A 26,975-nucleotide genomic window follows, 5' to 3' on the forward strand; every position below is an offset into this window, starting at 1 on the left:
CTGATCTCTCTAGGTAGAAAAGTGTAAAATGTGGCGTGAGATGCGGTTTTTATAACAATTTTGAATTTTCAGGCTCATATTTCCAGGTAAATTCATCATATTTACCCTTTGGCGTAGTCACCTCTTCTTCATCACAACTCCCTCGGACTTTGTCATACTCTTGAGTATCGTGCAGTAATATTCCATTGACGAAGTCCCTTCCTACAGAGTAGTTTATAGTCCCGTGCCCACTTTCAACTGTAGGTGGCACTAAGACTTCCTTTCAATTTTTAGTGTGAAGCTCCAGGGATAGCATAGTCCCTGTATATCTTCAATCTACTACCATTCACTCATCCCGAGATCAACTAATCATTCAACTTCACGAGATGAACTACACCATCATTAGAGATGTGCTCGATGATAAATGGTCTTAACCAATGTGTTTTAAATTTTCTTGGGAACTTCATGAATTTGTTGTCATAGAATAAAAACAAATCTCCTCCTTTGAATGTATTCTTCTTTATATGCCTATCATGCCAATATTTATCCATTTCTTTCTGTACTTGCTGATGGAACCCTGCTATGAACCTATCTTCTTCTAGAGCTAGTATCTGCGACATTATTTCCTTCATGATGTCAGGGTCTGCCATATCTATGACAAATACAATTCTCAAACTTAGCACAATGTATCCCATAGGAATAACTACCTATTGTCCATATACCAACCTAAACAGTGTCTGCCCTGTCAATCTCTTGCATGTTGTTCTATATGCCCACAATGCCGCTGGAATTCTCAAATACCAGTCATCTCTGTTTACATTACATACCTTGGTCAATGCATTCTCCATAATCTTATTGAAATCTTCCACTGTTCCATTTGCCTAAGGGTGATAAGGAGTGCTCTTTTAGTGATAAACCTGGAATTCCTCAGTTAGTGCTTCAATAGTCTTGTTCAAGAAATGTGTGCCTTGGTCACTCATCAAGATCTTCGGGCAACCAAACCTAGACAACATATATTCAAAGATGAAATTCGTAGCAATTTCTGCACTGCAATCCTTCATTGGTTGTGCCTCAACCCATCTTGTTAGATAATCAGTTGTAGTGATTATATATCTCGCACCAGTCTTCTTCCCTGGCAGACTGATAGGTCCAACAAAGTTAATCACCCGTTTGACAAAAGCCTACAAAGTTACCTGTGGCACTAGTGGCATCTCGTCTCTTCTAGATGACTTTCTCGTTCTTTCACATACTTCACATGCTTGAAAATAGTCTTTTGCATCCTTATGCACTGTAGGCCACCATAACCTGACTCTCAAAATCTTCTGTACAGTAGATTTTCCTGTATAGTGCCCACCTAAGACTCCTCCATGAGCTTCTGCCAGAATGCTTTGTCTTTCATATTCAGGGATGTATCTGCAGAGTACTTCATTTGGTCCCATTTTATACAAGTGTCTCGCAATCACCGAGATATCAGCCGCTAGAACCACCAATTCCTTCCTTTGCTTTGTAGTGTACTTTGTGGGTGCCATTCTTGTGGACAAAAAATGAATAATATTTGTGAAGTGATCATCTGTGACTTTAATTACAAACATCTATGGATTAGGAAATTTATCTTCAATACTTTTAGGTTCTTCTCCTGTCTCTATCCTGGTTAGATGACCAGGCCGAACATTTAATCTTCCTAGCTTTATTATAACTTTGAAGTCATATTCTTGGAATAATAACAACCATCAACAAATCTTCCCTCCTAAAACAGGCTTATTCACTAAGTACTTCAACATGGAATGATCTGTGAACATCATAAAGTGTGCTCCCAACAAGTAATGCCTGAACTTCTGCAGTGCATACACCATAGCTAACCCCTCCCTTTCCATCGTGCTGTAATTATTGTTTTCCTTAGACAACTTCCTACTTGCAAATGCTATGGGATGATCAATATCCCATGCTTCCAACTGTGCTAGTAATACTCTAAAGCTATGCAAGATGCATCAACATGCACATGAAACTATTTCTTCCAATCCAGGAAAACTAGAATCGACGCAGTTACCATCTTTTCTTTCAGCACATCCAAGCTCTTCTGGCATTCTTCATCCCACTAGAAGGTCACATCCTTCTTCAAAAAATTCTCCATCGGCACAATTATCTGCGCATATCCTTTTATAAACTTCCTATAGTAACCAGTGTGTCCTAGCGTAGTACGTAGTTGTCTTATTGTTTTCGGTGTTGGCAGGTTCACAATGACTGTGATCTTCGCCGGATCCACCATCAATCCATATTTACAAACCACATGTCCCAACAATATTCCAAATGCCACACAAAAGATACACTTCTTTAGGTTCAATGATATTTGATACTGCCTACATGTATCGAGAAAAAATTTAAAGCTCACCACATGCTTCTTTAATAGCCCAAATACTGTTCAATCGTCAAAGTAAACTTCCATATATTTGTGCATGTACTCCTTGAAAGCTACAATTACAACTCTAGAAAAAATAGTAGGTGCATTCTTCAACCCAAAAGGCATCACTGTATATTGATAGGAGCTCCATTCTATAACAAAAGTGGTCTTATGTCTATCTTCTGACACAATTCTGATTTGGTGATACCCTGAGAAGCCATCAATAAAAGAGTAGGCCTCTTGTCCTCCTACATTATCCAACACTTCGTCTTTAAATGGTGTAGGAAAATGGTCATGCAGGAATGCATCATTCAACTTCTTCAAGTCCACACAAATTCTAATTTCCCCTTTTGCTTTCTTCTCCTGAACTACCATGGGACTTAGCCATTCAGACTCTTTCGTAGGTTCAATTATCCCCGCTACTAACATCTTGTCCAATTCTTTTTTTAGCCTTTCCTTATACTTTGGATTTGGTCTATAAGGCCTCTGCTTAACAGGCTTCACATCAGGATTTATAGGAATCCTCATAACTCCCAAATCCCGTATGATTCCTTTCATGTCTAAAAATTTAGTGGGAAACAACTCCTCGTATTGATGTAAGATATCTGTTATCTTGTTGACAGTGTCTTCGTCCCAGTAATATTCTATGGTCACGTACTTTGGTTCAACTCCCGTCCCTATGTTTACCTTCTTCGTTTTTAGTGTCTGCATTATATCTAGCATATCTATCTCAGGTCCATTCACTTAATGATGTCCCTCTGAATCTTTGATATCAATGTTGCAAGGATCTTCGTCCTCTTCTGTAGTGATATTATAGCATTCTATTACATTGCAGATTTGCACAGTCCAACCAGGTTTCCAAATAACTGGAACTTCAATTTCAAAAATATTCTTCTTAACTATATTTGGAGTTGCATCTATATGTGGACAGTCATCTTCAAATCTTAATTTCATTATGAATCCATCAACCATTTCTACCCAGCTAGTAGTACCATGTCAAATCTTGGTTTCCAGATACCAATTCTGAGGAATCATTTCCTGGGTATGGATGAAACCATGTACCCATTCTTCTCGCAGAATGTCTCTGCAAGCTATCATACAGAGCTACATATGGTCTCTAGGATCATTCTGGCCGTCATAATTGTTTGTGAGCTCTGTTTCCACTTGTCCAAATCTTACGCACATCAACCTCCTACATTTTTGCCAATCTCTTGTATTCTTCTTATGAGTACCCCACCATCTAGCAAGTGTAGCCCTTAGTGCTTGATCCAGAGCTAACAATCTTTGACATTCTAGTAGCCCACTTTCATAATCTCTAAAGAAAGTATTTATATCACCCAATCCTTCATATAAAGGTAAATCACATACCTCAGCTGTCATACAATGCATTGCCTTGCTGATTCTTGCACATCGCCGAGTCGACACTTCATGCAATCTGTTCTTCCAATTCTCTAATTCCTCTTCTGAATCTGAAGTGCAGGAACTATCTTTCTCCCAATTCAGCTTTCCATCTGCAGTGGGATTGATCCACTCTTCTTCCTTCGCTGTGATCTGATAGATATTATCAACGTCATCCACACTATATTCTTCTTTGACAGGCTCTGTATACCTCGCCCCTTCTGATGGATCCAATGGAACAATAACCCTCATATTATTGCTTTCGAATATAATTTTCCTTTTCTTCAGATTAATTATAGCCATGTTAGAAAATTCCCAATCCAATCCAAGCAATATGGGGTAAGGATTACTATCATCCACTATCTCAATCACTTCGAAGTCAGTGGTAGTGCACACTCCGTCGATGTCCACTGTGACATTAGACAATCTTCCTAAAGGTAAGATATTCTGTTGATTTGTCATCTTTAGCTCAATAGTAGACCATTGTAACTTTGATTTTCCCATCATCTCGCAAGTCTGTCTTGGAAAGACATTGGCATTAGATCCTAAATCTAGGATAATCTGATCCATGTCATACTCTCCAATCTGCGTTGTAAGTCTCATTTCTTTTCTGGTTCTCTTCTTGTGTCTATGTATATTATTCACTGCGTGAATCTTGCTCTATAGTACCCCCTTAGGAAGCACAAGAGTCTATCAGTTCCTATAATCCCTCCACAACCTTATGATTTCTTAATAACTTCATGCAATTCTGCAGAAAAGACTTCAAAATATCTAGATCTACATCTTTGGTTGCAATTGATATTATATCACAACTATTCTTCTGATTTGTCTGCGCGGTAGAGGTCGAAGCCCCATCATCCATGAAACTCCGCTTCGCTTCCATAAAGACTTTATTTTCTTTCTCAATATCAAAGGAAGGAGCCTTTTCAACGATCTTCCTTATCCATATAGCTTCAGCTTCCTTTTTCCCATCAATTTTATCATCTCCAGTCGCAGCTCCACTTCTCGTTACAATACTGATGCACGGTTCATCTTCCCTTTGTTCGATGGCCATCATTAAGATATTTGCTGTAGGATGTTGATTTATTTTCTCCCGCATCTTTAAAATAAGGACAGGGCATTCTTCTATCACATGATCAAACGACTTACAATAACTGCATGTTTTCGTCGGGTTCTGACAGTCTCTTGCGAAGTGTCTAACCTGCCCATAGTTGTAATAGATAATTTGTCCACATCCTCAACCAAATCCTCCTCCTCATCCTTGAAATCCTCCTCGACCAACGCGTTTTCCTTTCTCCTCGTGCGTATGTCCTTTAGCTTGCAGTCTATAACTATCAGCAATGCGCTTCATATTTAAGTCATAACTTCGACAATTTTTCTCATCATGGCCTACTGATCTACATAAGTTACAAAAAAACTGCTTCGGGGTCTGTACATACTTATGTAATAGGAATTAGTCTTCAGAGTGATGTTGACCCCTTGTTCTACAAATATCAAACCACAGACCTGGGTTTACTGGATTAGGTGCTCCACTTGCAATATAATCTCTGAACATAGGGCATTGATCTTTATAATAACCCTTTGCTTTGCATTTTGTACACCATACTTCTGAACTAGTCTCTTTACCTTTCTTGAGGTCCTACAATTCCAAGGTAAAATTGGCTAGTTGACTTTGTGTCTGCTGCACTCCTGCATGAGTATCCCTAATCAGCGAAGCTTCCAACTTCATCGCAATCTCAAATTATTCATCTTGAATCACGATCTTATGATGTGTCAATGGTAACCTAATATGTGATAACAACATGACTATGAACCATTCTTTATGCTGTTGTGGGGGTATACCAAATCTCACTTTAACCATCAACACCTTGAATCGCTGATCCAACTCTCACAGAGATTCAATCGTTTCCTATTTGATTTCTTTCAGCTCTGTGATGCACTGTGACTCTAATTTCGACTTTTTTAATTCTGACATCAATTATTTCTTAATTTCATCCAGTGAAGCTTTCAGGTTAGTCACAGAGTACTTCATAAACCAGGCTAGCACTCTTTATCGCAGTGACATGACGAGTTGCACCTTATTTACATAATCATTATTAATCTATCTCACTGTCCATATTGCATCAGCTAGGAACCAAAACTGGTATGGGTCCTCAGATCCCAATCCTTTAAAGATAGGTAGCTTAATGTCATCAATCATTCTTCTTCTTCTTGACGGGCTCGGTGGAGGTGGAGGTGGAGGTGTAGGGGAAGTATGGGGAGGGGGATGGGGTGTGAAGGGGGTAGATGGATGGGGGATGCCAAAGGCGCCTTGATTGTTCTCAACTCCTGACTTCCACGTGCCTTCAAGATGGGGAGAGGAATGTCGCGGGGTTATAGGGTTATGTTGTAGCAACTACATCCACCCTCCAAATTTTTTCCTTAGCTTCATTTTGGAGTCTCCCTACCAACCATCCTTAGCAACATGTATTGCACTGTCAAGTACATCAGCTTTAGTGGTTTTCAAGCAGCATGAAAACCTATGTTTGATAGCTTGTTGCATACACCTCACAGGCTATTCCTCCAGACTTGGTCTAGTTGTAGGCTTAGCAGCTCCCTCAAGAAATTGCGCAATTCTGGAGGGGAACCAGCCTTCCCTCCAGAAATTGTGCAATCCTATCTAGCAGCCTGCTGGGCTCAGGAATTGCACAATTTTTCTTGTCAATATTCCTTAGAAAAACTGCGCAATCTGACCCAGCAGGACTGCTCAGCCCAAAAATTGCGCAATTTTGGGTAGCAGTCAGCTGGCTAGCCCAAAAATTGTGCAATCCCTCAGGGCAGCCAACCCAGCTCGCTCCCAAAAATGTGAAAATTTTCCTCTTAGTCAATCAGGCTGTTACATGTGTGATTGGGTTGACCGGTTCCACCCAGGATCGAGAAAACTTGACTTGCATGCATCGGCTAATTTTCCTGAAATAGTAAAAGCAACATGCAAAAAGCATCCCTAGATTTTAGGGAGATATTTTTAGCAGCTGGAGCTTACATGCAAAGATCGTTTTAGAATATTTCCTCCAAGTGTCGCTTTTTCCTAGATTTCTGGCATGCGCGTCATGAGCATCAAACTTATTTATTCAATGCTTCAGAGCTCATTCTTTCACATCAATCTTGGAGCTCTGACATCCCATAGTAAATCCAAGAGTCTTTGACACATCCATTTGAGCTATTTCTGGGTAAGTAGGATTAACTTGTCTTTTGCAACATTTCAGTCGATTTTTGTGTTTTGGCTTGTGTGAGTGTTGTTTGCTTGATTTTTGTGAATGCTTGCTGTCATTTGCATGCATATTAGCTTGTATTATCGTTGTTTCAGTTTTTGTAGGCATGTCACCGCTGTCGCATGCATGACACTGTTTTCCACAAACGGTCACTGATTCGGTGACTCGCTTCACACACATGCATGCTGTTCCATTTTCTGAATCTTTCATTCATTGTTTGCATGCACGATCATTCACTCCTGCTTACACTCAGTATCGCCATGCATTCACATCCACATTTGTTTTCAATTTCTCGTCAGCGTGTCTGGGCAGCCTTAGCCCAGACTCTACCTCACCAAGACAATATTACACAATCCTGAGAGGGAAGGCTCTTCCTTCCACCCAAAAAATGCGCATTTAGGTCCAATGACTGTCCTCCAATCTTGCATTACGTAATTCTAAGAGGCAGTGACTGTTGGCCCAAGATATTGTGCAATGCAGTCACTAGGCCTACAATCCTTGCCAGTTGGAATTGTGCATTGCGCAATCCCAGCAGCCAGTAGGCCAGTCTATATTTCGCATTGCGCAATTCCAGCAGCCAGCCAGCCTCCCAGTAGTCCGGACTGCCTTTTGTGCAGTTTTGGCAGCCAATCTCCCGGCCTCCCAGGAAAAATTGCACAATCCTTGCAAGTTAATCCCCAGGGATGTTGCATGTCGTTACTCAAGTTTGCTTTGGTTTTAGCTAAGAGATTTCTTGCCATGCATGTCGCCATGTCTCCAGATCTAGCAGGTGTTCATCCGTCGCTCAGCATTCCAGGATCAATGGCCTCCAAGAGAGCAGGATCAAAGGACACTAACAGAAGCGCAACTCGAGCAAAAGTTGAGCGAGTGTCTATAAGTTTGCCAATCTACGAAGACACCAAGCTGATTGTAAACAAGAACATCAAGCTGAAATTGCAAGAGTTCAATGATGCATTTGCAAGAACATTTGGGGAAGACCTCGAAGAACACCAAGTCTATGTGAACATTCACAAGTCCGACTTGTACCGGATTGCATGCAAGTATCCAGTGTTCCCATGCGCGGACATGATGCATTGGATTGTCTCATACATTGATCCTGAGACGATGACATTAAGCAGTGTCAGTGGGTTGGATATTACTACCTTCAGGGCACAAGATTATGAAAAGATGTACCATATGTTGAAGCCCATGGAGACACCCTTCAGCATACCCGACAATAATGCCAACTCCAGGGATATCTTGAAGAACTGGTTGAAGGAGCCGACCAAATTTAGGATGACATCCAACCAGGTTTACAAGATGAAGATACTGTGGAAGGCGTATCAATACTTGGTCATATTTGCATGTCGCCTATATGGCCAAGAGAGCATGGAAAACTTCCCGCAAAGTTGGGTGATCGCGTTTGACCAACTGGCCAGAGAAGGCAAAGCATGCAACTGATCCGACATGTTGGCTCACCGGCTGAAGGAATAGGTAACAAGAGCTCGACAACCACTTAAAGGTCAGCAGGCAGAAATCTACATGCCCCCCTACATCTTGGATGCAATCTATGCCCGTCAGGTCTTTCCGAGCTTGAAGTGGGCATGGACATTAGTGGAGACCTCTGTGAACAGTTATTATAGAATGTTGTCCGAATGCAGCTTGAGAGGAGTTATCACACAACTGTCCTATCATTTTGTCACCCCGGTGTACAAGATGATATTTTAACATGATCCACCCTGCATGTCAAAGGTAGAAATGGAGGAACTGATCAATATAGCAGATTGGTATGCCTCATCGTCTGACACCTTCATATGGATGTACAGCGCGGAGAAGTCTCTGCATGTTTTGCCAAAGTTTTCCTTGGACAAGCTCGTCATGCAGGAAGTATCATACCACATCTCGGCAGGATTGATAGCCAGGCTGCACCGGAAGAAGAAGGCACCTTGGCCTGCTCTTCTGTTGTGGATAGGGTTATACGAGATATGGAGTTTCAAGCATGCAGATGTTGAAGCAGAGGAGATCAAGAAATATCCAATCAATGCTTGATTGTATTACCCTTATTGTCTAGTAAAGGATCACTGCACAAGAGTACAGTTTCAGTGGTACCACGCGACATGTCATTTGGCAGAGGAGGACCCATGGAGATATTGTTACAGCTTCTCCAGGCCCAATGAATCGATCGAAATCGTTGTGGAATGGCTAGCAAAGAAGCATGAAGCAACATCTAGGAGAGTACCAGCAGCAACAACAACAGAGGTAAACATACCAACGCACGACAAAGGCAAGAGGAAGATTGTCGACATCATGGAGGAGGAACTAAGCTACAACTTCCTAGAAGACCCACTTGTGTAGAAAGTAGCTTTGTAAATAGAGGTGAAGAGGCAAAAACATGATTAGAGGAATGCGCAAAGGAAGAGAGAAAAATGGAGAATGGAGGAAACATAGAAGGAGTTGCACGAGTTAACGGAGCAAATCCGTAAGGGACAGGAGTTGCGAAAATAGGAGAAGGAAGCGCAGAAATAATAGGTACAAAAAGGGGTGAAACATGTACAGATAGATGAAACCGCACCTGTACAGGTAGTAGAATCATCAAAACAATGGCACCAAGTAGATAGGGTGAGTAGTCGCATGAGTATGACTTTGCTCAAGAGATAGAGCAAGCACTTGAATAGATGGATACAGATATGGAGCAACAAGATTCAAGAGTAAGACATCGACCTCATGCCTTATCGCCAAGAGGTTGACCCACCAGCTTCATCAGATCCGGAAGCAGAGCAAGTCCCAAGCGACCTAGGATACACTGAAATCCTTGGAGATAATCTAGAGGGAGAGATGCACAACATCTCATTTGATGAGTCCCAATATAAAGTTGTGCAATCTCTTGAGTGTCGACTCCGGATGATCACACATCTCTTGCACAGTTTGAGGAATGAGTGATCATGTCAGATGTGCGAAAGCATCCAACAACATTGGCCGATGCTACCAGAGCATATGCCGAAGCCACTAGCTCGAGTGTTTGCTTCTTGATAGATGAAAACGAGCGAATGGCTAAGGAATTACATACGACCAAGCAGGGAGGAGAATTGGTTACAACATCCACCTAAGAAGAGTTGAAGAAGGCAATACTGGATGGAGTATTGTCCCTTGAGACAATCATGCGGGTGTTGTATTCCAAGTTTGGCATCGTACATAGAGAAGTTGTCCATCTCAACTGTTGGAAGCAGTGATGTGCTAGGAGAGCACGTATCTTGTTGAACGTGCATACCGTCGTTGAATACATGCAAACATGGACGATGAGATACAAGGGAGCCCCGCTACACTTGCCTAAGATGATGAAGCCCATAGCGGTCGAGCTGAAGGCACTCATCCAGAGTCAGATTTGGAACTATGAAGATCTCCTGCAGCTCATCACTAGTGTACAAGCCTCCCATGCATGGGTATTCAGGAGTATGGATGTTGTTGTGTGTGCACATGCGATCCCATCTATTAGGACACTCACCTAGGCAAAGACAAAGGCACAGGTTCATTTGGAGCTTGACTCGTACTTTGATGAGTTGATGTGCATAGCCACCAGCCCATACTTGGTGATCAGAGTAGACACCATGCATTAGTATGTCGTTGGTCTGTATGCACTCAAGACAATGATGCACATGTTATTAGACGAGTTGAACAAAGGAGCTCGAGTAATGTACCTGAAAGCTATGGAGGCAAGAGTTTGTTTCCAGAACGATGTCATATTTTAGTACAGGGACACCATCATGGACTACCGAGCTTGGCATCAATTCGCTACTGTTGACCACCATGAAGATGTCGAAGAGCTGGTCTTCCCACAGTTGTCCGAGTCATAGTGATGTCTTGCATGGCTTGCTCAAGCCTATTTTGTTTCACATGGGTAAATGTGCAGATTGTATGTGATGTCTTGTCAAGTGTAAGTTCAAGTGTCGATAGTTAGATGTGACAGTCATAGAGTAGATGAAGAATCATGAGGGTAGTTGAAATGTCACAAAGGGGAATGTCAAGGGTCACCCCACCCTTTGCTATAAATAGTCCCTCATAACTCATTGTAAAGGCTTTTGGTCAGCCAGGCTTCCAGTAGGAGTACCTTAGAGAAAGCTTGGACAATATTGTAACGAGCCTTGGCTTCTCCACTTTTTAGAGCTAGTATATCTCTTTGGAGGAGTAGGCGAAAGTGACTGTGACGTTCCGTTTTCAGAACTAGTGATTGGTAATGGATGTATTGCATGACTGGAACTTACACTTCTTAATATAATAGAGCCAACACGTTTCATGCATGTGTCGTATTGTATTTCAACTATCTTGTTTACTCTAAATGATATATGTATATGTTTTCTTACACATGCATGTGTAGCTATTTTCTGTATATGTATGTATGAATCCTACTGAAATGTGTTTTTGGTTTAACCATCACTTTTGATTGCTAGCTCACTTTCTTTCCATGTTGTGATGCATCTTAGCTCATGTGTTCCCTTCTTAACTCTGTGCTATCACAGGTTTCCAAGGGGCGCACTCACCTCACCCTCCGTATGTTAGAACCACTCATGCACCTTCCTTGACTTATTGCATATGTCACACCCTTGATACCAACAAGGACATCTTACTTGCCTCGGTGCGAAACCGCGGTCAAGGCGATACCGTATGACTCACTGCTGGACTCCTACACCAAATAGTCTGAGGTCTAGTTGGGACTTCTTAGCAAGGAGATCCCCTGACATGTTGGTGGGTCCAACATCGTCAACATTTCTGGTGGTAGAAGGAGGGCCACATGACAAGCTGTGTCCTCTTCTCCTAGTTTGAACCTTTGCACATCTATCATGGATTTTGTCACACTCACCCCTCCACGATGTTTTTCACATGCCGAACCTCTCAACATTGCGAGGGAGTTTTTTGATCTCTTGTCTGAATTCACGTATGATGGTGAAGGTGAAGTTGCCTAGATTGTCTTCTTACATGACTTCCTTGCCATGCTTGATGAGGAATATGGATGTTCTAACGAAGAGGCTAGCCTGCTGCTTGCACACACACTTCACATATCCCCAAAACAGTGGTGTTGCAGCCTGTCGGCTGACAACGTGCACTCACTTGAGCATTTATGTGATCTCATTGAAGATACTTTCCATCATTTTGATCCAGAACATCTTGACCAAAATTTGTTACAATAACGGAAGGACCCACATGAATTGCCTATGGATTTTTGGTAGCGCTTCCGTGTGTTGCAGTTTCAAGCTCTGAAAGCCAGATGAAATTTCCATAACTTTGGGATAGATTCGAATGCTGCCTTAACAAATGTGTCCATTCCAAGAAGAAGTTTTAGCCCAAGCCTCGCTCAACATACTTCAGTGATGGAGTTGCACAATCATAGACAGACACGATCACTGTCATAAGTGACTATTTGTCGTCCCCTCATCAAACAACTCCACCACTGCAGAGTGATGTGAGAGAACATGCACACACATTAGTTCAACTGTCACATCCTCCCAACATCACTTCGCTTAATTTTCATGTAGAATTGGTTGTGAATCCAGTGAGTTGTCATATGCATTTTGTACCACAACCTCTGTCTTCATATTCAGATGATCCTCCAAATGATGCTGTCTTGTGGTCTTCCATTCCAGACTTTGATTTTTTGTGAGTGAGGATCAAGCCATCGACGGAGTTTGTGTTGCACAACCAACATGCGTTGTCATTAATGAAGAGTATGATTGGGAGCTTGAGCATCAACACTTGGTGAAGGATGACTCCCTTCTGTCTGAGCCTCCTCCATTCTTTCCTGACCTCTTTTGTGAACCTGCCATCCATGATTTCGCATGTGTATCTCCATATACGAATGCACCCATTGTTGATCACTTGCAGGACACACCGGATGTCAATCCATCATCTGACAAAGGAGAGGATGATCTTTTAATTGAAAATACACTTCACTGATCATCTACCTTTTCCAGAAACATAAAGGGTGAATTTGTGCGCTTCTCATTTGCCCCTCCATTTGATTCATCAAATCATGAGGATGCCGATGAAATCATTGATTTTTCTGATCATAGCTATCGTGATCTATTTTCTCCCGTATTCAATCACGATGATGATTCTATCATAGTTTATTTTTCGAAGCCACCTGTTTCTGATGATCTATCTGTTGATGAAGTTGAAACCCACTAGACTATTGAGGCACTTCAGCCCGAGTTGATGGTTATGTCAGGCCCTCATTGTCCTGAGGTTGGTTTCACTTTCGATCAGGAAATTTTTGAAACATCCGAGGCTCCTCATCACTCATCTGTATGCATTGAAGATCATTCTCACACACAGATCATGCTTCCTCCACTCAAACTACATGATCCCATTTCTCGTGCATTAGAGGAATCTTACATTGCAAGCACACATGCACGATACAAGTTGTCTTTGTTTCTTTCATTTACTTGCATGTCATAGTCAAGAGTATGTGTATGTTTGACATCTTCATGCAGTCACACAACAACGTGATAAGTCCAAGGATGACACGTCATGTACTTGCACTCACTTATGTTATGTGGATAGTTTTAAACTTGGAATGTGTCTGTCTTCATTGTTATATCTTTCATGTTTGTTGGTTCACACAACTGTGTTGGTCGTGAACCATGCCTTCACCAACATGGGTCAACCAATTCGACAGTGGCTGCATTAGAAGTATTACTTCATGTGATCAAGCTTATGCACCGTTAGCTTAGGAGTAGGAGTAGTGTTTGATTTTGGTTTGTTTGCTTGCATGCTTGTTTTCTTACTTGCTTTGCATGTTTGCTTTTCTGCTTGCTTGTTTGCTTACTCACTTTTCTTTCACATTTACTTCTGCTTTCGCTTTGTTTTTTTGTCTGTTTGCTTGTTTTTGTTAGTAGGTTAGTTTCACATGAAATCGTGCACGACTCTTGAAACAAGCTGGGTAAAGTACAAGAGGCCTTGTGCAGCTATCACTACTTGGTGATCTGTCATCTTACCTCTGTATGAAGAACTTGTTACTTTTAGTCCATGATATGTTGATGGAAAATATGTACTGTTGGAAGTGAACCTTGGTGAAAACACAACGCTTGCGCGCTAACTAGTGTAACCTACTCTAGTCGATTGTTTTTGGGTTAATCCTTGTCAACTGAGTCAAGTAGAGTAAGGTGAGGTATATATAAATTACTTCTCTGAAGGAACAACCTTTTCTTCTCTCAATAAGTCAGAATCCCTCTTCTGCCTCTGAAATGAATAAGTGCTATGCACAGTTATGAAAATTTCAAAACGAAAAAAATGAAAAGTAAAAAATTTCAAAATGAAAAAAATGAAAAGTAAAAAATTTCAAAATGAAAATGAATAAGGAAAAATAAGAGAAAGGCTTCCTGCATAGAGAGGTGATGCAAGCAACTCCGCCGGGGTAATGTCCAGGCCTTCTGGCATCGGAGCAACACTAGAGATGAAACTAAGACTCTAATAACTATAGTGCTTGTACACCAATATAACCCTCATCCCTAATCGAAACAATTGTGTTGGATTGGCTTGGAATGTGCGTCAACTGACCAAGAGCTTGGCAGATGATACATCTTACAATCAAGCAAGTGTGGAAACTGAGACGAACTGAGAACTAAACAATTCTTTCAAAGGTGTTAGACTTGCTTTTCACGAACAAGGTCCATTATGAGTTAGAGTTCTACTAGTGTGTCGCCAAGTGTTGTAGGGACTACAACCACCCTCCAAATTTTTTCCTTAGCTTCGTTTTGGAGCCTCCCTACCAACCATCCTCAGTAGCATGTATTGCACTGTCAAGTACATCAGCTTTAGTTTTTTTCAAGCAGCATGATAGATTGTGTTTGATAGCTTGTTGCATACGCCTCACAAGCTATTCCTCCAGACTTGGTCCAACTGTAGGCTGAGCATCTTCCTCAAGAATTTGCATAATTTTGGAGTGGAACCAGCCTTCCCTCCAGCAATTGTGCAATCCTGTATAGAAGCCTACTGGGCTCAGGAATTGCGTAATTTGGCATGTCAACCTTCCCTAGAAAAACTGTGCAATTTGATCCAGTAGGACTACTCAGCCCAGAAATTGCGTAAATTTTGGGCAGTAGTCAACTGCTCAGCCCAAAAATTACACAATCCCTCTGGGCAGCTAGCCTAGATCCCTCCCAGAAATGCACAAATTTTCCTCTCAGTCAAGCAGGCTGTTGCATGTGCCATCGAATTGATTGGTTCCACTCGGGACCGAGAAAACTTGACTTGCATGCATGAGTTTCTTTTTCCCAAAATAGTAAAATCAGCATGCAAAAAGCATCCCTAGATTTTAAGGAGCTATTTTTAGCAGCTAGAGGTTACATGCAAAGATCGTTTTAGAATATTTCCTCCAAGTGTCACTTTTTCCTAGATTTGTGACATTTGTATCATGAGAATAAAACTTATTTATTCGATGCTACATAGCTCATTCTTTCACATCGATTTTGGAGCTCTGACATCCCATAATAAATCTAGGAGTCTTCGACGCATCCAGCTCAGCTATTTCCGGTTAAGTAGGCTTAACTTGTCTTTTGCAGCATTTCTGTCGCTTTTTGTATTTTGGCTTGTGTCAGTGTTGTTTGCTTGATTTCTATGAACGCTTGCTATCGTTTGTGTTATCACAAAATCAGGTACTAAGGGCTGCTACTTAGCAAGATCTCATGTAACTATTTCAAACCAGGCTTTAGACTAAGGCTTAGCCTCCTTAGTCAGAGAGGGCTCTCTCACAGATTTTTGATATGCATTAATAACAATAAAAGATGGCTAACTCTTCAAACAGTACATGAAAATAAGCTGGTTGGAACAACAAAGTAACACTTCTACCATTGGGCTCATGGAGTCAAACACCTCTGCAGTAAACTATTAACTACTCAATCATGGAAGCCAAGGCATATAATGTTTAAACACTCAGAACATTTCTCAAAAAGAACCTCAACTCATAAACATACACAGGAAGTCTGAGCACTAGGTGAATTCAGAGTGATTGCATGTCTATTGAGTTGTAAAACAGAAAGGATAAAGACAAAACCACATATATTCTGAGCCTTTGAACACAAGATGAATCTTGGGAAGAAAAAGTAATCTTTCTATTACTGTTAAAAGTCTTTTACATAAGCCAATATAAAAACTCTGTTTCTTTTATAAATCTCCAACCCTACTTACATCAGAGTTTCTCCTATATATAGGAAAACAAAACTAAAACTACCTTGAGTCTCCTCCTCCAGCATGAGGGGAGCTCGATGGTCTATCATTAACTAACCTTATCTATTTTTAAACAAACTTATTAAATACATAAGGTATTGTGCTGTAAATACATAGAGTCCTAATCACATTGAAATTCTAACTCTATCTCCTCGTATGCATGATGCCTTTCTTGAGCTTTGACACCTGTACATTTTCTGTTGTGGCCGAGATATGTTGGAGGAGCATTCACTGAATGAGCTGACCATGGATACTAGCTGTGTAGATGGCTCATTAATTAGTAAAGGTGAGTGCCCTGTTTTCACGGTCCCTGTCTTCCATTATTCTTTACTACTTAAAGACCACGCTCCAAGCTCTTTAATTCATCAATAACAACGCATAACACCATATGCCTCATGATCTGTATGCCTTGTGGACTGAACAGGTGTACAAACCAAAAATTCCGGTAACCCTACCAGCACCCTAGTAATTCGGTCATAAAGTACCTTTAAGAGAGCTTTAGCAAAAAAACAAAATATTTCACCTTTCCTCCAAAACTTACACCTGTCACTGTTTGAATTGCTATGATAGCCTTGTATGGTTTCCCTCCTGTCCTCGAGGCATTCCTTTCAAAATTCGCTGACCTCATCATCAAATTCATTGTTTTCTTATAAAACAGCATCTACAGCAGTTTCGTAGCGCGCTACGAAACTGCTGTTTTTGTCAAAACAGAACATATTTATCATGAAACGCTTTCTGCTTGAACTCATGATTTCTTCAGACATTTTGTACAGGTGTTAGGGACCTAAATAGTTTCAAAATGATGGAGCTTAAACCAAAATTTATCAAAACTTGAAAAGCACCTTTCCTTTTAAATCAGTGAGCTAGTTTACCTAGCTTCTTCTTCAAACTGCTAACCTCTTTCTTCAAAGCCTTATTTTCTGATCTCAGGCTCATGTTCAGCTTTCTTATGAGTTTTGCTTGCTTCAGTGCTGGTACCATCCACGAAAATACATCAAACCCCGAGTCAGCTTGACCGAGTAGGCTTGTGCTGCCTTTTAATACAGCCCTTCTATAATTAGCATATCTCACTGCACGTTCTCTAGAAACATTCTTTATCTGAGCCACTTCTTCCTGGGTTGTTCCTGCCTGGTTCTTGATAGCTATGACATTTCCTCCTTGGCTAATAATAACCTTTTTACTCTTGTCTTTATGCCTGGCTGCATGCACTGTTTTAGTCAGAACTTCAAGAAACTCTGTACTGGGCATTTTAACAGCTGCCTCCTCTTTATGCACTTTCTCGGCCTCTTTCATTTGTCTTCTTGTAATTGGCCTCCGTGGCTTGAACACATATTCTTCACTAGGCTCCTCAAACCTTAACCTTTTCGAAGCCTTTGATTTCTTCATGCTCTCTGGTGAGGATTGGGTTAAGTCAATGTGCATTGGCTGCACTGGCTGGTCCTGCTCAAACTCTATTGGCTCAATCTGCACTGGCTGATCTTGTTCAAGCTCAATTGCCTCAAGTAAATCAGTTAAACTAGCTTTTGACATAGGACTTTCTTCAACAGCAATTGACTTGCCTTTCTCCTTGCTTAACTGACCTCTGGTTTTTACTCTTGATACCCTTTCAACTTCACTTGGTCCAGATGCATCCTTCTTCTGTTTGACCTTCTCTTTTGATGATGATTGAGGTGTCTCCTTGACTACCAAGGGCTTCACTGGTTTCTTCAACTTGGTTTTGGACTTCTTCTGATCTTTCACCTCCTTTCTGAGCTCAGCAAGAGTAGGTTCTTCAATTATTTCTTCTCTTTCCCTAACAGGCAATGGAGTGAGGCCTGTCTTGCTCTGAAAGCCAGCCATAAAAATAAAGGAGTCCCAATCTTTACCAATCTTCTGCAAACCATCTAACACTAACAGCTTTACCAAACCATGGTGAAACAGTGATGTTTCACAATCATCTTTTTTCAGTTGGATTTTATCACACATTTTACTGAGGCTTCTGAACAAGTAGAAAGGGATATCTATTGATGCTTTGCCTGTGAAATGTAACAAAAGTTTAAAATGATAGGAATAAACTTTGTTATACCTCCCTTCGCATGTTAAATATTTTTGGATGCATGTAAGGAGCAGTGCAAAATGTTCCTTCACGTAACTCCTTGGCACAGCCTTTGTGAGATCCTCATTTACATAAGGCTCCTTCAAGAATTCCTTACAGGGGCTCATATCGAATTTAAAATTTTTGAACCATTCATGTCCTCCTCTAGGAATCTCAGTCACATTAGAAATGGCTTCTGGAGATACAGAGAATTCTAGCATTGACACCTTAGAGTTTAAACCAGTAAAATTCAATGCAAAAGCTTTTGTTACCTCTGCATGCCCTCCCTGCAATTTCTCACAAAACCTCCAGCAACCAGCATCTCTAAAAGCTTTTGCTACTCCTTCATCCTTTAACGCAAGATCCAGCCCCTCCGGTTCTGTTCTTTGGCACCTTCCTGATCTATGCTCCCTTTTCTCCATTTTGCTTTGAAAACTTTCGGACAGAGAACTAACAGCAGCTTCAACTCAAAAGGCAACTTCGAACTTTGGAATGCAGGCTCGCTTGCAATCAGGTCCTTTTAAATGAAAACTCGGGCTCCTTTGCGCTTCAATAGTCTTGTCATACAAGCAAGTCAGTTTACGCACTAATAACAAATATCATGACACTACCATACATCATAAAATCACTTTGAATGATTTTTATGTGCGTGGTTCTGAACCTTATGGCGGAATGATGACCCATAATGACCTGGAGAGGACATCAACTGACAATATATGGACGGACCTAATGACTCATCCCCCCAGACTTGACATTTCAAGAAAACGCGCTGCAAAATCCCCGAATCCCCGATTTCGTAGCGCAGACTGTTATAAATTAACAATATGGGCTACGAAATGGCTGGTAGATGACACGCTACGAAAAGGCGGAAACATCATTGCGCTGCCAAATTGGCCAATCGGACTGCGCTACGAAACTGCGCAAAGGACCAATGACGCAAACAAGACAAGACATGCCTTAAACAATTATGATGAAGGATGATTAACGGTTTTTTGGCAATGATTCACATCAATACCTTTTTAAAACATAATCCCTAAGTGACACACATAGGAACATAACCACTAGACACACATTTTTTTTGACAATGAATTTTTTTTTGGAAAAACATTATGTACATGGACTGTAGTTCTAGGTGATAACAGTGGCTCCACTTGGGATAGTGTGCTCCTGTAGTACACTAAGAACTCGTAGAACCAGTGCCTTTGTCCCTTTTATTAAACACACACCGCTGACAAGCATCCTTTTCAAACTTTGTGGGCCTTCTCCTCGGGCTAAAGTTTTCTTGTTCAGCTTGTCATTTATTTTCAACAGGAGACATTCATAAAACGGTTATTTACAATGATCATGAGATACTTGGCAGATTTTCACTGATTGTAATGCTTTAAGAACCTGCCATTAACAGGTCCTCCAGCATATGGTGATCCATCAACTTCTTGCAGAATGTAGGTGTTATTCCCATGGAAAGCAGAAATCAGATATGGCCCCTTCCATAAATTCTCAAATTTGCCATGTTTACCTTTTTCTTCAATTCTAGCTTCCCACTTCAAGACTTTGTCATTAATCTGAAATGTAACATCTTTAATCTTCTTGTCAAAAGCTCTCTTGACCCGATTCTGATTTTGTTGATGGCCTTCAAACACTTCATTCCTTTTCTCTTGCAAAGCTATCAACTGATTAATCCTTCGCTGTATGGCATTTGGTTCCTCTTCTAGTCCTTGAATTAGCTTCATAACTGGTACCCCAAGAGATGTTGGGAAAATAGCCTCTGCTCCATACACAAGCTCATATGGCGATGTTCCAATGGACCTTTTTGTGCAAATGTGATCAGCCCACAAGGCATACTTCAGCTTTAAGTGCCAAGCCTTTTTGTTTTCTTGCAGCAGTTTCTTGATAATCCTCACAAGATTCTTGTTTGAGCTTTCAGCTAAGCCATTTCCCTGTGGGTAATAGGCAGTAGAATGACCAAGGGAAATATGATATTGATAACAAAAATTTATCAGCCTTTTAGACTTGAAAGCCTGGGCATTATCTGTGATAATCTTGATTGGACAACCAAACCTTGATAAAATGTTATTTTCTAGAAAAGATATTATCACTGAATCATTAGCTTGCCTGGTAGGTATTGCCTCTATCCACTTTGTAAAATAATCAGTGGCTGTGAGTATCCACCGATGCTGTCCTGATGAAGGGGGATGTATCTCACCTATAAAATCTAACCCCCACTGTTGAAAGGGTGCTTCTACATAGATAGGAACCAATGGCATAGGCATAAGCTTTCTTTTGCCCTCAAACATCTGACATTCATGGCAGGCTGCTATTTTCTTGTAAATGTCTTTGAACATAGTGGGCCAAAAATATCCAGCTCTCAAAATTTTATTTGCAGTGGCCTTCCAATAATGATGGCCTCCACAATCTCCCTTATGAAATTCATCAATCACCCTATCAGCCTCTTCTTCAATCAGACAATTTAATAGAATCCCTCCAACATCCTTCCAAAATAAATTCTGCTCATACACAAAGTATCTAAGGGATTTCAGCTTGGTGAACCGAGCTTTAGACTTGGAAAGGTTATCAGGGGCTCTATTGTGCTGTAAAACAAATGCCACATCCCTATACCATTCTGATGTCAAAATTTTTTCATTGATTTGAACCAACTCTTCTTCTTCTTCAAAAATTTCTGATATTTCTGCGTTAAAATTGATATCACTGCTGTCCAGATTTGAATGAGTTAACAATTTTGCCAAACCTTGACCCTTCACCAACTTGGTGGGCCTAATTTCAATGTCATATTCTAACAACTTGGCTATCCATTTTCCTCTTTTTCCATCCGGGTCTGCTTGTGTAAGGATGTCTTTAATAACAACACTTGGCACATATGCAACAATATGAGAATGCAACACATAAATTCTAAAATCCTTGATTGCCTTTACCAATGCATATGCCTGCTTCTCTAAAATGTTATACTTCAATTCAGCATTAGCCAATGTCTTACTAAAGAAGGAAATAGGCTGTTCAGTACCTTGACTTCCTTTCTGCAATAAAACTCCAGCAATTGTATCCTCAGAAGCAAATGTGAAGATTAGAAATTCCTTGGTGAAATCAGGGCTGATGAGGACTGGTGCTTGAGTAAGTGCTTTCTTAATTTCTTCAAATGACTTCCTTGCCTCAGCTGTCCACTTAAAGTCTGCTCCTTTCTTTAGCATTTTTGTGATATGTTTAACCACTTCAGCAAAGTTAGGGATGAACCTTCTAACAAAATTAACTTTACCAAGAAAAGATTGAACCTCTTTCTTGTTTCTTGGCAAATCTAACTTTTGAATAGCACTGACTCTATTAGGATCAATCCTAATTCCTTCTTCAGAAATAATATGCCCAAGCAATTTACCAGAAGTCAAAGCAAAGATACTTTTGGTTGGGTTTAAAGAGATACCAAACCTCCTACACTTTAGTAGTATCCTTTCAAGGTGCTTTAAATGATCTTCCTCCCTCTTTGAAAAGATTGTGATATCATCAAGATATACCACCACTGATTTATCTTTTTCCTCGGCAAAAGCAATGTCCATAGCCCTCTGGAAAGTCGCCCCTGCATTCATGAGGCCAAAAGGCATCTTTGCATACATAAATGTGCCCCATGGTGTAGTGAAAGCTGTCTTCTCCTGATCATCTGGATGAACAAGGATCTGATTGTACCCTGAGAAGCCATCTAACATTGACATTCTTTGAGAGCCAACAATATTCTGCAAAATAAGATCCATTTTAGGAAGAGGATAATTGTCTTTCAGTGAAGCCTTGTTCAAATTCCTGAAGTCTATGCAAATCCTTATCTCTCCATTCTTTTTCCTAACTGGGACCAAGTTAGCAAGCCAATTTGAAAATCTGATTGGAACAATAATCTTTGCATCAAAAAGCTTCTTCACTTCCTTTTCAATTAATGGCATTAGAAGAGGATTAATTCTTCTTATTTTTTGCTTAAAATGCTTCTCATTTTGCTTAATTGGGATAGTATGCTGTATGATTGAGGAATCATACTGCTTCAAATCAGCATAACTCCATGCAAAAACATCAATAAACTTCTTCATCAGTTCAATATATTTGACTTTCATATCAGCTGATAAAAACTTTGAAATTTTGACTAATTTAGGCACTATTGAGTCACCTAAATTACAGCTCTCTATTTCCTCTTCATTGGCTTGCAACCTTGGTGCTTTAAACACATCATTCTGATCAAATAGTTTCTCAAGTGGAATAAGACCTTTAGGAATTAGATTATTTTGCAGCTGCAATACCTCAGGCTTTTCTTTTGTCTCCACTAACATGTTCTGCTGATCAATTTGACTATGTTCAAATTCTCCTTTCAACTCTAGGAAACTTCTTACCTGCTGATCATCTTCAAAGACTTGCCAATTTAAGACATTATCTGGGATGACTGGCCTATGGCGAACCTTCACTTCATAGCTATCAGAAGAATGCTTAGGAATAACAAAAAGACTAGCTGCAACAGCAAGGGAATCTGCAATTGAATTTTGATCTCTGGTTTTTATACCGAAAGTATATGACTGAAACTTTTCCAACAATTCCAACACCAAGTTTCTATAAGCTCTCATCCTTGCATCCTTTGTTTGATAAGCACCTTGAACTTGCTTTATGATTAATTCAGAATCTCCATAAACAGCAATGCTTTTTGCCTTCAACTCTATCAAGGTTTCTAAGCCTAATACCAGAGACTCATACTCCGCCATATTATTGGTACAATCAAAATTAAGTTTATATGACAGAAACTTACTTTCTTCAGTTGGACTCATGATCCAAATCCCAGCTCCTGCACCTTCTTTTCCTGCTGCTCCATCAAAGTATAAAGACCAGCAACCAGTGATGTCTTCTTCATTACTTTGCTGCACCTCCTGACACTGATTTTCTGCATGTTCTTCTTGTGGTTCCTTTCCAACTGTTTCATTGAAGAGAATGGCTGATCCAAGGCCTGTATCACAAGAATAAATAGGGAAATTCTGTGGTTTGTCCTTGCTGCTCACCATATATGCCATCCTTGTCTCACGATATAACCTTCTTTGTTCACCAAACACTGGAATGGTAGCATAAGTCAGATCCATTTGCATGGTACCCTTTATTTTTGCTGCCCATGACCTTGAAAGTAACATCCCAAATTTAGGTGGAACATCTGCAACAACAATGTCCATGACAGTGGTTTTTGCTGGGATTTGTGTGAGTGCCACAACCACATCCTTTATCAGCCCAATACAATGAACCCTCTTTGAATCAAAAGAAAATAAGTCCTTGTATGGTCTAGTTACTTCTAATCCCAACCTTTCCATAATGACCTTAGGCATGAGGTTATGGGATGCCCCTGAATCCAGCATGGCATTATGAAGAGTCATCTCATGTATATTGATGCTTATATAAAAAGGAGGAAACTCATCATTTTGCTCATCTTGAAGTCTTGGACCTAAACAAATAATAGGATTATCCTCTTGCACATTCAAAATATCAGCCCCTCCTGGTGGAGAATTAAGCATTTCCACAATCTTACTTCTATACTTGTCTACTTTCAAGATTTCATTAAATGGGACTGATATTTTAATTTTAGCAATCTCATTTTCTATATTAAACACAGAAGTAGACCTTTCAATTTCCTTAGGAGGAGCAGGGGTTTGATTATCCTTTTTCTCAAGAGGAGAATCACTTTTTCCATCAGCTTGTTTTGGCTTTTCCTTTTTATCTTCCACTGCTTTTGAAACATTTTTCTTGGGCTGAGCCTTATTTGCTGTAATAGGGACATCTCTGTTTCTGAGGTTGTATTGCTTTTGGATTTCAAATATGGCATGTTGATAACCCTTTAAGAAATCTGAGGGTTCCTCCTCGGCTTTTAGTTGGCTGGACTCATCATGTTCCTCCTTTGTTAGGAAGATCTCTGAATCTTCTTCACCAAGACAATGAATAGATTCCTCAGGTTCATCAGGTTCTTCTTCCTCATCCACCATGTTTTGTTGAAAAGGAGGTCTCACAGGAGGATCAGCTTGCTGATTTCTATTTTCTCTTGGCCTTTGCTGATTTTGAGGCCTTCTAAATTGAGGATTCCTGAACCGTGGTTCTTGTTGTGCTTGGGGAGCAGTAGTATTCCCAAGTGCTAATTGATCCATCAATTTCTCCATAGTCTTCATCATAGTTTCAAATTTATCTTCTTGAGCAGAGGTAGAAGGCCTCTCCTCTTCCTTCATCTTAGTCTTTGCCATCTTAGACTTCTTAGCAGCAAGCATATTCACCTCCACCTTGATTGCATCATTTTGCATGTCAGCCAGTGTAGCAGACTCTCTTTCTCTGAGTAAAAGAGAGAAATCAGAATCAAAAGACTCAGCATATCTTAACTGTGCCAAAGCTCCAGGAGGTTTCAAGTGTGCTGGAATGGAATTATAAATTTTATTAAACCTCTTAGAAAAGTTTTGAACAATCTCATCTGGAGCTCTTCTTAAATTATTATATTCAGTGAGGGCCTGAACAGGATTAGTTCTATTTCCCCATTTCCTCAGAAAACTATCTTCAAACTCAGCCCAACTATGAATGCTACCAGCTCCCAAGGCTTTAAACCATTTCCTGACTTCCCCAATGAAAGACTGAGCAAACAATCTCAATTTTACATCTTCATCATCCACTTCATACCTATCAATAAAATCATTGAATCTATCCACATGTTCTTCAGCTGTAATGTCTTCATCTCCTCCCCATGTTGGAATCCTAGCAGCATATTTATTAGGAAGATCATGTAAAACGGCAGGGAGAGCTAGGGGAGCATACCTAGCAGGTACAGCCATAATGAATGGAGGAACAGTGACAATAGGTATTGTATGTCCAGACAGACCAGAACTAGTATGAGATGTTGTCTGAGGGCTATTTGGACTGGCAGAGGCAGAAGACAAAGTATGAGTATGAAAAGGACTATTGGGGCTTTGTAAACCACTGACAAAAGAACTCCAATTTGGGAGAGGTAAACCAGTTTTTGAGTTAAGCAAAACTTCAAAAGGGTCAAGCTCCTTGAGCTGTTTCAAGTCCTCTTCCTCTAATAACAATTCAGAAGTAACAATTTCCCAAAACTCCTCTTTATCTTTTTGTGATACTAGAGATGAAGTATCAATACCTCTCTTTTGTAGATCCAAAATGATACCAATCAATTCTTCTTCATTTTCAGACCTTAATAAAACCTCTTGAATTTTATCATCAACAATTTTATCCTCAGGACTTCTAGAAAACTCAGGAAATAAAGACTTTGAAATGCTTGAAGTACCTGGTATATCAGAAAATCTTTGTTTACTCCTTGAGATGATATTAGGATTCTCCACAGGACTAGGTGGGTTTGGGTCAGGATTGCTCCTTGTATATCTTCCTCTCGAAGCCACCTTTAAACTTTAAGAAACAATGGAGTCACCAAGGTAGAATGCAGCCTCGAAAATCACTTTGAACTCCTGCTACCTTCAGAAATTCAATCTTCAAACTTCGGGAATGAGTAATCATCAGGCTCCCGGCAGACGCACCAAAATGTTATCACAAAATCAGGTACTAAGGGCTGCTACTTAGCAAGATCTCATGTAACTATTTCAAACCAGGCTTTAGACTAAGGCTTAGCCTCCTTAGTCAAAGAGGGCTCTCTCACAGATTTTTGATATGCATTAATAACAATAAAAGATGGCTAACTCTTCAAACAGTACATGAAAATAAGCTGGTTGGAACAACAAAGTAACACTTCTACCATTGGGCTCATGGAGTCAAACACCTCTGCAGTAAACTATTAACTACTCAATCATGGAAGCCAAGGCATATAATGTTTAAACACTCAGAACATTTCTCAAAAAGAACCTCAACTCATAAACATACACAGGAAGTCTGAGCACTAGGTGAATTCAGAGTGATTGCATGTCTATTGAGCTGTAAAACAGAAAGGATAAAGACAAAACCACATATATTCTGAGCCTTTGAACACAAGATGAATCTTGGGAAGAAAAAGTAATCTTTCTATTACTGTCAAAAGTCTTTTACATAAGCCAATATAAAAACTCTGTTTCTTTTATAAATCTCCAACCCTACTTACATCAGAGTTTCTCCTATATATAGGAAAACAAAACTAAAACTACCTTGAGTCTCCTCCTCCAGCATGAGGGGAGCTCGATGGTCTATCATTAACTAACCTTATCTATTTTTAAACAAACTTATTAAATACATAAGGTATTGTGCTGTAAATACATAGAGTCCTAATCACATTGAAATTCTAACTCTATCTCCTCGTATGCATGATGCCTTTCTTGAGCTTTGACACCTGTACATTTTCTATTGTGGCCGAGATATGTTGGAGGAGCATTCACTGAACGAGCTGACCTTGGATACTAGCTGTGTAGATGGCTCATTAATTAGTAAAGGTGAGTTCCCTGTTTTCACGGTCCCTGTCTTCCATTATTCTTTACTACTTAAAGACCACGCTCCAAGCTCTTTAATTCATCAATAACAACGCATAACACCATATGCCTCATGATCTGTATGCCTTGTGGACTGAACAGGTGTACAAACCAAAAATTCCGGTAACCCTACCAGCACCCTAGTAATTCGGTCATAAAGTACCTTTAAGAGAGCTTTAGCAAAAAAACAAAATATTTCACCTTTCCTCCAAAACTTACACCTG

Source organism: Pinus tabuliformis, chromosome 7 (genome assembly GCF_031772625.1).
Source record: "Pinus tabuliformis cultivar Carrire ecotype Pingquan chromosome 7, CPIR1, whole genome shotgun sequence".
NCBI lineage: Eukaryota > Viridiplantae > Streptophyta > Pinopsida > Pinales > Pinaceae > Pinus > Pinus tabuliformis.